This window comes from Chiloscyllium plagiosum, chromosome 14, assembly GCF_004010195.1.
Source record: "Chiloscyllium plagiosum isolate BGI_BamShark_2017 chromosome 14, ASM401019v2, whole genome shotgun sequence".
Classification (NCBI taxonomy): Eukaryota; Metazoa; Chordata; class Chondrichthyes; order Orectolobiformes; family Hemiscylliidae; genus Chiloscyllium; species Chiloscyllium plagiosum.
Window position 1 is genome coordinate 77,612,274 of NC_057723.1, and position 11,932 is coordinate 77,624,205.

Consider the following 11,932-nt stretch of genomic DNA (forward strand, 5'->3'; position numbering starts at 1 on the left):
GATGGTATTTTTTCATAGCTTCATGTGTTTTGAATTGTTCAAAAGCCAAACTGCTAATGATATGCTGGAAAACCTCAGACATAAAATTATAACCTTGTTCAGATTGTATTTCAGTTGCTAGTCCATTACAAATAAAAAGCTGTTAATTTTTCCACTACTATCTTAGCTGTAATGATTTAAATAAAAATCATTTGTGGGCTGTGGGCATCATTGGCTGGGCCAGTAATTATTGCCCATCGCTGGCTGGGCCAGTATTTATTGCCCATTCCTAGTTGCCCCTTGAGAAGTGAGCTGCCTTCTTCAACTGCTGCAATTTGTGTGCTGTAGGCAGACACACAGTAAACAGAGTTCTGAGGAAGAGTCAGCAGACCCAAAATGTTAACTTTGACTTCTCTCCACAGATGCTGACAGACCTGCTGAGCTTTTCCAGCAATTTCTGTTTTTGTAGCTTTTCTAGACTGGTCTTGGTTGAGATCTGCTAAGTCTATAACCGTCAGCCTGTAGAAGACCAAGAACTTCCACTTATATATCACCTTGACCATTGAAAAGCATTCCAGAGCACTTCATGGAGTTTCAGCGAGAAATTTATGCTGTGTTGAGAAAAAGATTTAGAAGGGTTGATGAGGCAGTTTATTGTGATATTTTAAAGTGTGTGGAGAAGATGGAGTATTGCAGGGATTTAGGGAGGGAATTTCAGAGAGTAAGTCATTGGTGGCTGCACATTCACCAGGAGGTTGTGGTAGGAAGGAAATATGAGTTCCAAAAAAAGGTTGGGGTCAGAGAAGTGGAGTGTTACGGGGGGAGTTTGCAGAATTGGATGAAGTTGAAGAAATGCAGGGAATCAAGTCCTTGTAGTTGACTAAAATCAGTTGGATTTTAATTCTGTGGTATTGGAAGAATGGGAATAACTGTAACTCTATAAGAACAGGGGCCAATAGGAAGCTAGATCTAATGCTTGATAGAATCCTGGGTTTTGGATGATCTAAGCTCGGTGTTTCATGAAGCAGGGTACTTGCCAGATGAGCTACCTCTGAGATGTCTGTCTATACTTTTCCTGATGAACCACCTGATGAAGGAGCGTCGCTCCGAAAGCTAGTGCTTCCAATTAAACCTGTTGGACTATAACCTGGTGTTGTGTGATTTTAACTTTGCCCACCCCAGTCCAACACCGGCTCCTCCAAATCATGTTGATAACTTTTAATGTAAAGCAACTATTGAATAAGTTAAATTATCGAACAGGGAATTGTCTAATTGTTCACTATGTTCAAATTATTGACTCTGTCCTGTCTCTTGGTCCATAATTGTCTGCAAGTTTGACAATCCTCTAAGTCTAGCCTTAGGCCCATCTCACACTCCTAATGTAGCAACACTCTGGGCTGTGCATTCTGCTGTCATTATCTGAAACTTTGGAATTGCATCCCTAAAGCTTTATCTCTCCACCTCACTCTCTGTCTCTTATTTGTTTGGGGGACCCTCTTGAAGTCTATCTCTGTTGGACCAGACTAATGCCATTTACAAGTTTGCTGATGACATCACCATAGTCGGTTGAATTTCAGATGGCGACGAAACAGATTGCTGCCCCCCTACACATTAACAGCACAGAGGTGGAACGAGTGGAGAGTGTCAATCTCCTGGGAGTGGTCATCCACCACAAGCTTTCTTGGACCCTTCATGTGGACGCACTGGTTACAAAGGCCCAACAACGTCTCTTCTTCCTCAGGCAGCTGAGGAAATTTGGCATGAGAGTGAATACCCTTGCCAACTTTTATAGGTGCGCCATCAAGAGCACTCTGTCTAGATGTATCACTACCTGGTATGGCAACTGTACCATTCAAGATCGGAGACGGTTACAGAGAGTGGTGAACTCGGCCCGGACAATCACGAAGGCCAACCTCCCATCTATAGAATCCACCTACCAGGTCTGCTGTCAAGGATAGGCCGCCAGCATTCTCAAAGATCCATCCCACCCTGGCAATGTTTTTCTACAACCTCTACCATCTGGGAGAAGGTACAGAAACCTGAACACACACACCAGCCGATTTCAAAACAGTTTCTACCTGACTGTTGTTAGAATACTGAATGGACTCACAAACTCTTAACATTCACCTGTACCTGTGTTTTTGTTTTTGCCGCTGTTTACCTATTATTTACTATCTATGCTACCTAACTCTGTGATCTGCCTGTATCGCTCACAAGACAGAGCTTTTCACTGTGTCTCGGTACACGGGACAATAAGTTCAATTCCATTCAATTCATGGTTTGATACACCCCTAGCCTTTAGTTGACTATGAGTTTTCTTGTTTGACTGTGTTTCTGCAGTGACTTGAGAAATTTTCCTACTTTAACGTTGTGATTTAAATGCAATCTTTTATCCCAGTTCAATTTTCTAAGCAAACAAGCTGAAGTTGAATTATCAAAGACTGTAAAGGTAAACAATATTCCAAAATGATTCACACAGAGCTCTATGTTCCTAAGGCTTCCCACAATTCTCTAAGGCAGTTTCTCTGAAATTGAACAAGAGCAGCTTTCATTCGGAATTTTCTCTTCCTCCTGTAGCAGTGAGCGTTCAGGGACAAAAATAAAACTGGGTCCCGTGTCACCATTTATGGTTTAAAGTAACAAAATAATTGAGTCAACTTTTTGTTTGTCTTTAGGGAGATTTGTCTATCCTGTGGAATAGAATACTTTGGTGGAGTTATGGAGCGTGCCTCGTTTGATGTAACTACCAGTTATTAATTTAGTTACATACAATGTGAACATCTAAACTGTATATACATGAGGTACAAGTAACCTTATTAACACATGTCCTTGACATCTTGGCTGCACTGGACCCAGTGTGGCCTTAAGGAGCCTGAGCAAAATTGGAGTCAATGGGAATGAAGGAGAAAACTCTCTGCTAGTTGGAGTCATACTGGCAAAAGGAAGATGGTTGTGGTTGTTCGAGATCAGTCATCTCAGCTCCAGGCCATCTCTGCAGGAGTTCCTCAGGGTAGTGTCCTAGGCCCAACCATCTTCAGCTGCTTCATCAATACCTTCCCTCCCTCATAAGATCAGAACTAGGGATGTTTGTTGATGACTGCACCATGTTCGGCACCATTCGTGAATCCTCAGATACTGAAACAGTCGATCTCCAAATGGAGCTACACCTGAACAATGTCATCCTCAATGATGGAGGAGCCCAGCACATCAGTGCAAAAGATAAGGCTGATGCATTTGCAACAATCTTTAGTCAGAAGTGCTGAGTGGGTGATCCTCTCGGGCTCCTCCAGTGGTCCCCAGCATCACAGTCTCCAGCCAATTCAATTCACTCCACATGATATCAAGAAACAGCTGGAGGCACTGGATACTGCAAAGGCAATGGGCCATGATAACATTCCTGCATAGTACTAAAGATATGTGCTCCAGAACTTGCCATTCTCCTATCCAAGCTGTTCCAGTACAGTTATAACACTGGCATCTACCCGATAATGTGGAAAGTTGCCCAGGTATGTCCATCCCAGCCAACTACCGGCCCATCAGTCTACTCTCGATCCTCAGTAAAGTGATGGAAGGGGTCATCAACAGAGCTATCAAACAGCACCTGCTTAGCAATAACCTGCTCAGTGACACCCAGTTTGGGTTTCACCAGGATCACTCAGCTCCTGATCTCATTACAGCCTTGGTTCAAACACGGACAAAACACCTCCAGTGGTGATGTGAGAGTGACAGCCCTTGACATCAAGGCCACATTTGACCAAGTATGGCATCAAGGAGTCCTGGCAAAACTGGAATCAATTGGTATTGGGGGCAAACACTCCGCTGGTTGGAGTCATACCTGGCACAAAGGAAGATGGTTGTGGTTGTTGGAGGGTCAGTCATCTCAGCTCCAGGACATCTCTACAGGAGACCCTCAGGGTAGTGTCCTTGGCCCAACAATCTTCAGCTGCTTCATCAACAACCTTCCCTCTGTCATAAGGTCAGAAGTAGGGATGTTTGCCGGTGATTGCACAGTGTTGAGCACCATTTGCGACTCCTCAGATACTGAAGCAGTCCGTGCTCAAACGCAACAAGATCTGGACAATATCCAGGCTTGGGCTCCACACAAATGCCTGACAATGACCACCAATCAATAAGAGACACTCTGACCACCGTCCCTTGACATTCAATGGTACTATCATCACTGAATCCCCACTGTCAATATCCTTGGGATTACCATTAACCAGAAACTCAACTGGACTCACCACAAAAACCTAGAGGGTACAAGAGCAGGTCAGAGACGAGGGATACTGCGGTGAGTAACTCACCTCCTGACTCTTCATACCCTGTCCACTATCCACACAAAGCACAAGTCAGGAGGGGTGAGGGAATACTTCCCACGTGCCTGGATGAGTACAGCTCCAACAACACTCAAGAAGCTTGACACCATCCAGGACAAAGCAACCCGTTTGATTGGCACCACATCTGCAAACATTGAACCCCTCCACCACCGACGCTCAGTAGTAGCAGTGTGTATTATCTACACGATGCACTGCAGAAATTCACCAAAGATCCTTCCAAACCCACAACCGCTTTCATCGAAGAAGACAAGGACAGCAGGTACTTGGGAATACCACCCCCTGCAAGTTCCCCTCCAATCCACTCACCACCCTGACTTGGAAACATACTGCCGTTCCTTCACAGTCTTTGGGTCACATCCTGGAATTCCCTCCCTACCAGCATTGTGGGTCAACCCACAGCAAGTGGACTGCAGCGATTCAAGAAGGTAGCTCACCCCAACCTTCTCAACGGGCAACTAGGGATGGGCTATCAATGCTGGGCCCAGCCAGTGATGCTCAAGTCCCACAAATGAATTAAAAGAAAATCCAGGTTTTGGGTGACAAGTGACAAGTGCCATTTGTTTACATAAGTGCCAGGTAATGACCATCTCTGACAGGACAGAGTCTAACAAAACTTGATATTCAATAGTGTTACCATCAACTAATCTCCCATTTTCAACATCCTGGGGTTACCATTGATCAGAAACTGAACTGGACTCGCCATATAAATACTGCTGTCACAAGAGCAGGTCAGAGGTAGGAATCTGCAATAAATAACCCACTTAACTCTTCAAAGCCTGTCCACCATATAGAACATCAGAAGGTTTTGGAGCACTGCTCCTTCATCAGGTGAAGTGACTTTGCCTAATGAAGGGGCAGCGCTCTGAAAGCTTGTGATTTCAATTAAACCTATTGGACTGTAACCTGGTGTCATGTGACTTCTGACTTTGTCCATCCCAGTCCAACCCAGTCCAACACCGGCACCTCGTCATTATGGCCACCATCTACAGGGCACAAGTCACGAGTCGGATAGAATACTTCCCACTTGCCTGCATGAATGCAGCTCTAATAACACTGAAGAAGATTGATACCACCCAGGATGAAGCTGCCTGCTTATTGGCATGATACCCACAAACACCCACTCCCTCCACCTCTGACATAGCATCAGTGTGTCCTGAGGCAGTACCTTCCAAACCCATGACCACTTCCATCTAGAAGGACAAGGGCAGCAGATACATGGGAACACCACCACCAGCAAGTTCCCCTCAAAGCCACTAATAATCCTGACTTGGGAAATATATCACTGTTCCTTCAGTGTCTCTGGGTCAAATACAGTCATAGAGTCATAGAGATGCACAACACGGAAATAGACCCTTCAGTCTAACTCAGCCATGCCAACCAACTATCTCAACCCAATCTAGTCCCATTTTCCAGCACTTGGCCCATATCCGTCCAAACCCTTCCTATTCATATACCCATCCAGATGCCTTTTAAATGTTGCAACTGTACCAGCCTCCACCGTTTCCTCTGGCAGCTCATTCCATTTCCCCCCCAACCTCTGCGTGAAAAAGTTGCCCCTTAGGTCCCTTTTATATCTTTCCCCTCTCATCCTAAACCTATGCTCTCTAGTTCTCACCCACCCCAGGGAAAAGACTTTGTCTATTTACCCTATCCATGTCCCTCATGATTTTACAAACCTCTATGAGGTCACCCCTCAGCCTTCAACACTCCAGGGAAAACAGCCCCAGCCTGTTCAGCCTCTCCCCATAGCTCAAACCGTCCATGTAAATATCCATGTAAATCTTTTCTGAATCCTTTCAAGTTTCACTATATCCTTCCGATAGGAAGGAGACCAGAATTGCACGCAACATTCCAAAAGTGGCCTGACCAATGTCCTGTACAGCCGTAACATTATCTCCCAACTCCTTTACACAATACTCTGACAAATAAAGGAAAGCATACCAAACGCCTTCTTCACTATCCTATCTACCTGCGACTCCACTTTCAAGGAGCTATGAGCCTGCATTCCAAGGCCTCTTTGTTCAGCAACACTCCCAAGGACCTTACCATTGAGTGTGTAAGTCCTGCTAAGATTTGCTTTCCCAAAATGCAGCACCTCGCATTTATCTACATTAATTCCATCTGCCACTCCTCAGCTCATTGGCCCATCTGGTCCAGATCCTGTTGTAATCTGAGGTAACCTTCTTCACTGTCTGCTACACCTCCAATTTTGGTATCATCTGCAAACTTACTAACTGTACCTCTTATGTTCCATCCATTTATATAAAAGTAGAGGACCCAGCACCGATCCTTGTGGCACTCCACTGGTCACAGGCCTCCAGTCTGAAAAACAACCCTCCACCACCACCCTCTGTCTTCTACCTTTGAGCCAGTTCTGTATCCAAATAGCTAGTTCTCCCTGTATCCCATGAGATCTAACCTTGCTAATCAGTCTCCCATGGGGAACCTTGTCAAATGCCTTACTGGAATCTATATTGATCACATCTACTGCTCTGCCTTCATCAATCCTCTTTGTTACTTCTTCAAAAAACTCAATCAAGTTTGTGAGACATGATTTCCCACGCACAAAGCCATGTTGCCTATCCCTAATCAGTCCTTGCCTTTCCAAATACATGTACATCCCCTGTCCCTCAGGATTCCCTCCAGCAATATACCCACCACCGAGGTCAGGCTCTCTGTTCTATAGTTCCCTGGCTTGTCTTTACCGCCCTTTTTAAACAGTGGCACCACGTTAGCCAACCTCCAGTCTTCTGGCACCTCACCTGTGACTATCGATGATACAAATATTTCAGCAAGAGGCTCAGCATCACTTCTCTAGCTTCCCACAGAGTTCTCGGGTACACCTGATCAGGTCCTGGGGACTTATCCACCTTTATGCAATTCAAGACATCCAGCACTTCCTCCTCTGTAATATGGACATTTTGTAAGGTATCACCATCTATTTCCCTACATTCTATATCTTCCTTTTCCTTTTCCACAGTAAATACTGATGCAAAATACTCATTTAGTATCTCCCCCATCTCCTGCAGCTCCACACAAAGGCCGCCTTGCTGATCTTTGAGGGGCCCTATTCTCTCCCTAGCTATCCTTTTATCCTTAATGTATTTGTAAAAACCTTTGGATTCTCCTTAATCCTATTTGCCAAAGCTATCCCATGTCCCCTTTTTACCCTACTGATTTCCCTCTTAAGTATACTCCTACTACGTTTATACATTAAGGGTTCACTCGATCTATCCTGTCTATACCTTACATATGCATCCTTCGTTGTCCTAACCAAAACCTCATTTTCTTTAGACATCCAGCATTCCCTATACCTACCAGCCTTCCCTTTCATCCTAACAGGAATATACTTTCTCTGGCCTCTCGTTATCTCATTTCTGAAGGCTTCCCATTTTCCAGCCGTCCCTTTACCTGTGAACATCTGCCTCCAATCAGCGTTTGAAACTTTTTGCCTAATACTATCAAAATTAGCCGTCCTCCAAGTTAGAACATCAACTTTTAGATCTGGTCTATCCTTTTCCATCACTAGTTTAAAGCTAATAGAATTATGGTCGCTGGCCCCAAAGTGCTCCCCCACTGACACCTCAGTCACCTGCCATGCCTTATTTCCCAAGAGTAGGCCAGGGTTTGCACCTTCTCTAGTAGGTACATCCATATCCTGTTCCCTGGATGCTGCCTGACCTGCTGCGCTTTTCCAGCAACACATTTTCAGCATATACTGAATCAGACAATTTTCTTGTACACTCTTAACAAATTCCTCTCCATCTAAACCTTTAACACTATGGCAGTCCCAGTCTATGTTTGGAAAGTTAAAATCCCCAACCATAACTACCCTATTATTCTTACAGATAACTGAAATCTCTTTACAAGTTTGTTTCTCAATTTCCCTCTGACTTGGGGGTCTATAATACAATCCCAATAAGGTGATCATGTCTTTCTTACTTCTCAGTTCCACCCGAATAACTTCCCTGGATGTATTTCCGGGAATATCCTCCCTCAGCACAGCTGTAATGCTATCCCTTATCAAAAATGCTGCTCCCACTCCTCTCTTGCCTCCCTTTCTATCCTTCCTGTAGCATTTGTATCCTGGAATATTAAGCTGCCAGTCCTGCCCATCCCTGAGTCATGTTTCTGTAATTGCTATGATATCCCAGTCCCATGTTCCTAACCATGTCCTGAGTTCATCTGCCTTCCCTGTTAGGCCCCTTGTATTGAAATAAATGCAGTTTAATTTATTAGTCCTACCTTGTCCCTGCCTGCCCTGACTGTTTGACTCACTTCTGTTCTCAACTGTACCCGTCTCAGATCGATCTCTTTCCTCACCATCTCCCTGGGTCCCACCCCCCCCAACATTACTGGTTTAAATCCTCCTGAGCAGTGTTAGCAAATCTCCCAGTATATTAGACCCCTTTCCAATCCAGGTGCAATCTGTCCTTCCTGCACTGGTTCCTGGAACTCAGTTCCTTCTGCCATTGAGTGTACCCACATCAAATGCAGTGGTTGAAGAAGGCAGCTCAATACCAACTTCTCAAGGACAACTAGGAATGTGCAATAAATGTTGGCACAACCAGTATCACCCACTCCCCATCAGTGAATAAACAAAAGTGCTAATTGATATTCCAGTCAGGGCTGTTTTGTTCTGTGGACACATCCCTTTTGGAATCTCTGGGTTGGGATGGGCCCAGGAGAGCAGGTTTGTGAGTTGGATGTAAAAACAGCATGAAAATGTACCACCATCCAGAATCATGCAAAACCACTAGCTATCATAGATGATATTAATCTCTCTATTCCATGAATGCATGAATGCACCTGGATTGGAAAGGGGTCTAATATACTGGGAGATTCACTAGAACTGCTCGGGAGGATTTAAATGCAGGTCTTTTGCTCATTGATTGAGGATGCTTCGTCCTGAGCTGATTTCCTTGGTCATTTTTGACAGAGGTTACCTGCCATTGACTTTCCTTCTCTGGGACAACACGAGAGACAGGTCCTCCCTCAACTGCAATGGGAGTTCAACCAACGCTTTTGGTATTATTTGCAACCACGTGTGAGCCATTAAAGCTGGCAAAAAAAATCAGCAGCATGCAACAAAATATCATTTCAGAGACATGATTTATTGGGAAATTGCTAAGCTGTCAAAAAACTTTCACAAACTCAGACAGTTAAGAGGGAGAAGTGATTACAGTGCTCAACTATAAATACAGTCACGGCCTAGCAAAAAGCAGTGTTGTATGATAATCACTAGGGATGTGTAACCCTAAACAGTGACAACAGACAAAATAAAAATCTCTGAGGTTTACGGAGATGTTTGAATGGAGGGAAAAAACAGTGTCATCGCTGGGTGTTCCATGGAATTCAATTCATTTTCAGCATGACAACAAATACTGATTGCTTTCACTGCCCAATGTAAAGCAAACTAACTGTATTATCCTTACACCAGCAACCTGTTGGACGACAGACAACTCAGTGTAGACCAGACATTAAACCTGGGAACTTCCTGTTGTGGAAGGCTCAGTGGCTGATGCTTTTACAGTCACCCTGTGGAGGATCTCACCTTGATCTCACACCCCAACAATTTTTAATGATTGCAATGCCAATGGAAATATCCAAATCCAAACACAAACAGAATTTATAGCCTGAACATTCCCATTTTGGCAGTGATTTTTCTGTCTGGACCACCGTAGCTCATTGCAACGTCACTCATCTGATCTTCACTCTTCATCCTCATGAATGATGCAGTCGACCTCTATAGCACCCAGCACACAGTCTCGTGTGGCTGAAGAGGCAGAAGGGCTTTTTGCTGCTGCTGGGACTTTGTAATGTCCGCCCCATTCATTCTTATATTTAAACTGAAACTGCACATCACTTTCGAAGCTGCAAGGTGGGAACTGTTCTGACACATTGGACCTGTGCCATTATACCCAATGAAATGGCTGAAAAGGTGAATTGGTTCCTTGGTTCTTTGACAGGAACCTGGAACTGCTGGTGGATCGGGTAGAAGGCCAAGCAGTGCTGTATTCATCTTGGTCTGAGATAGCAGCCTATGGGTGGACAGTGTCCCGGGTGAACCACAACGCCCTACCTGACAGGAGGAAGCTTCATGATCCTCTGTGCTCTACCAGGGGAAGTGCTATCTTCTCTCTGCAACCTCACATTCACAGACCCACCTTCCACTCTAACTCTGCCACTACACACACCTCTCACCAAGTCCCTCCTTACTCATCAAGAACCTATCTCTGCCTCAAAGATACACAATACCGTGGTCTCCACAGGCCATTGCAGCAATGGGTTCCACAGATTCACCATCCTCTGGCTGAAGTGATTCCTCCTTATCTCATTTCCCCATCACTCAGAGGCTGTGCCCTCGGCTCCTCATCCCTCCCGTAGTGGGAACATCTTCTCCCTGCCCACTCAATCCAGGCCTCTCAGTATTCTGTAAGCTTCAATCAAATCCACCCTCATCCTTCCAAACTCCACTGAGTACAGACCCAGAATCCTCAAACAATCTTCATATGAACAAGTCCTTCATCCCTGGGATCACAGAGTAATAGAAATGTACAGCATGGAAACAGACCCTTCGGCCAAACGCGTCCATGCCGATCAGCTACCCTAAATTAATCTAGGCCCATTTGCCAGCACTTGGCCCATATCCCTCTAAATGCAACCTATTCATATACCCATCCAGATGCCTTTTAAATGCTGTTATTGTACCAGCCTCCACCACTTCCTCTGGCAACCCATTCCATACCCGTACCACCCTCTGCATGAAAACATTGCCCCTCAGGTCTCTTTTATATCTTTCCCCTCTCACCCTAAACCTATGCCCTCTAGTTCTGGACTCCCCCAACCCAGGGAAAAGACATTGTCTATTTATCCTATCCATGCCCCTCATAATTTTATAAACCTCTACATGGTCACCCCTCAGCCTTCGACACTCCAGGGAAAACAGCCCCAGCCTGTTCAGCCTCTCCCTATAGTCAAATCCTCCAACCCTGGCAACATCCTTGTAAATCTTTTCTGAACCCTTTCAAGTTTCACAGCATCCTTCCAAAAGGAAGGAGACCAGAATTGCACGTAATAGTCCAACAGTGGCCTAACCAATGTCCTGTACAGCCACAACATGACCTCCCAACTCCTGTACTCAATGCTCTGTCCAATAAAAGAAAGCATACCGAACACCTTCTTCACTATCCTATCTACCTGTGACTCTACTTTCAAGGTCTCTTTGTTTAGCAATGCTCCCCAGGAAGTGTATAAGTCCTGCCCTGATTTGCTTTTCCAAAATGCAGCACCTCGCATTTATCTAAATTAAACTCCATCTGCCACTCTTCAGCCCATTGGCCATTTTTATCAAGATCCTGTTGTAATCTGAGGTAACCCTCTTTGCTGTCCACTACCCCTCCAATTTTGGTGTCATCTGCAAACTTACTAACTGTACCTCTTATGCTCGCATCCAAATCATTTATATAAATGACGAAAAGTAGTGGACCCAGCACCGATCCTTGTGGCACTCCACTGGTCACAGGCCTCCAGACTGAAAAACAACCCTGCACCACCACCCTCTGTCTTCTACCTTTGAGCCAGTTCTGTATCCAAATGGCTAGTTCTCCCTGTAT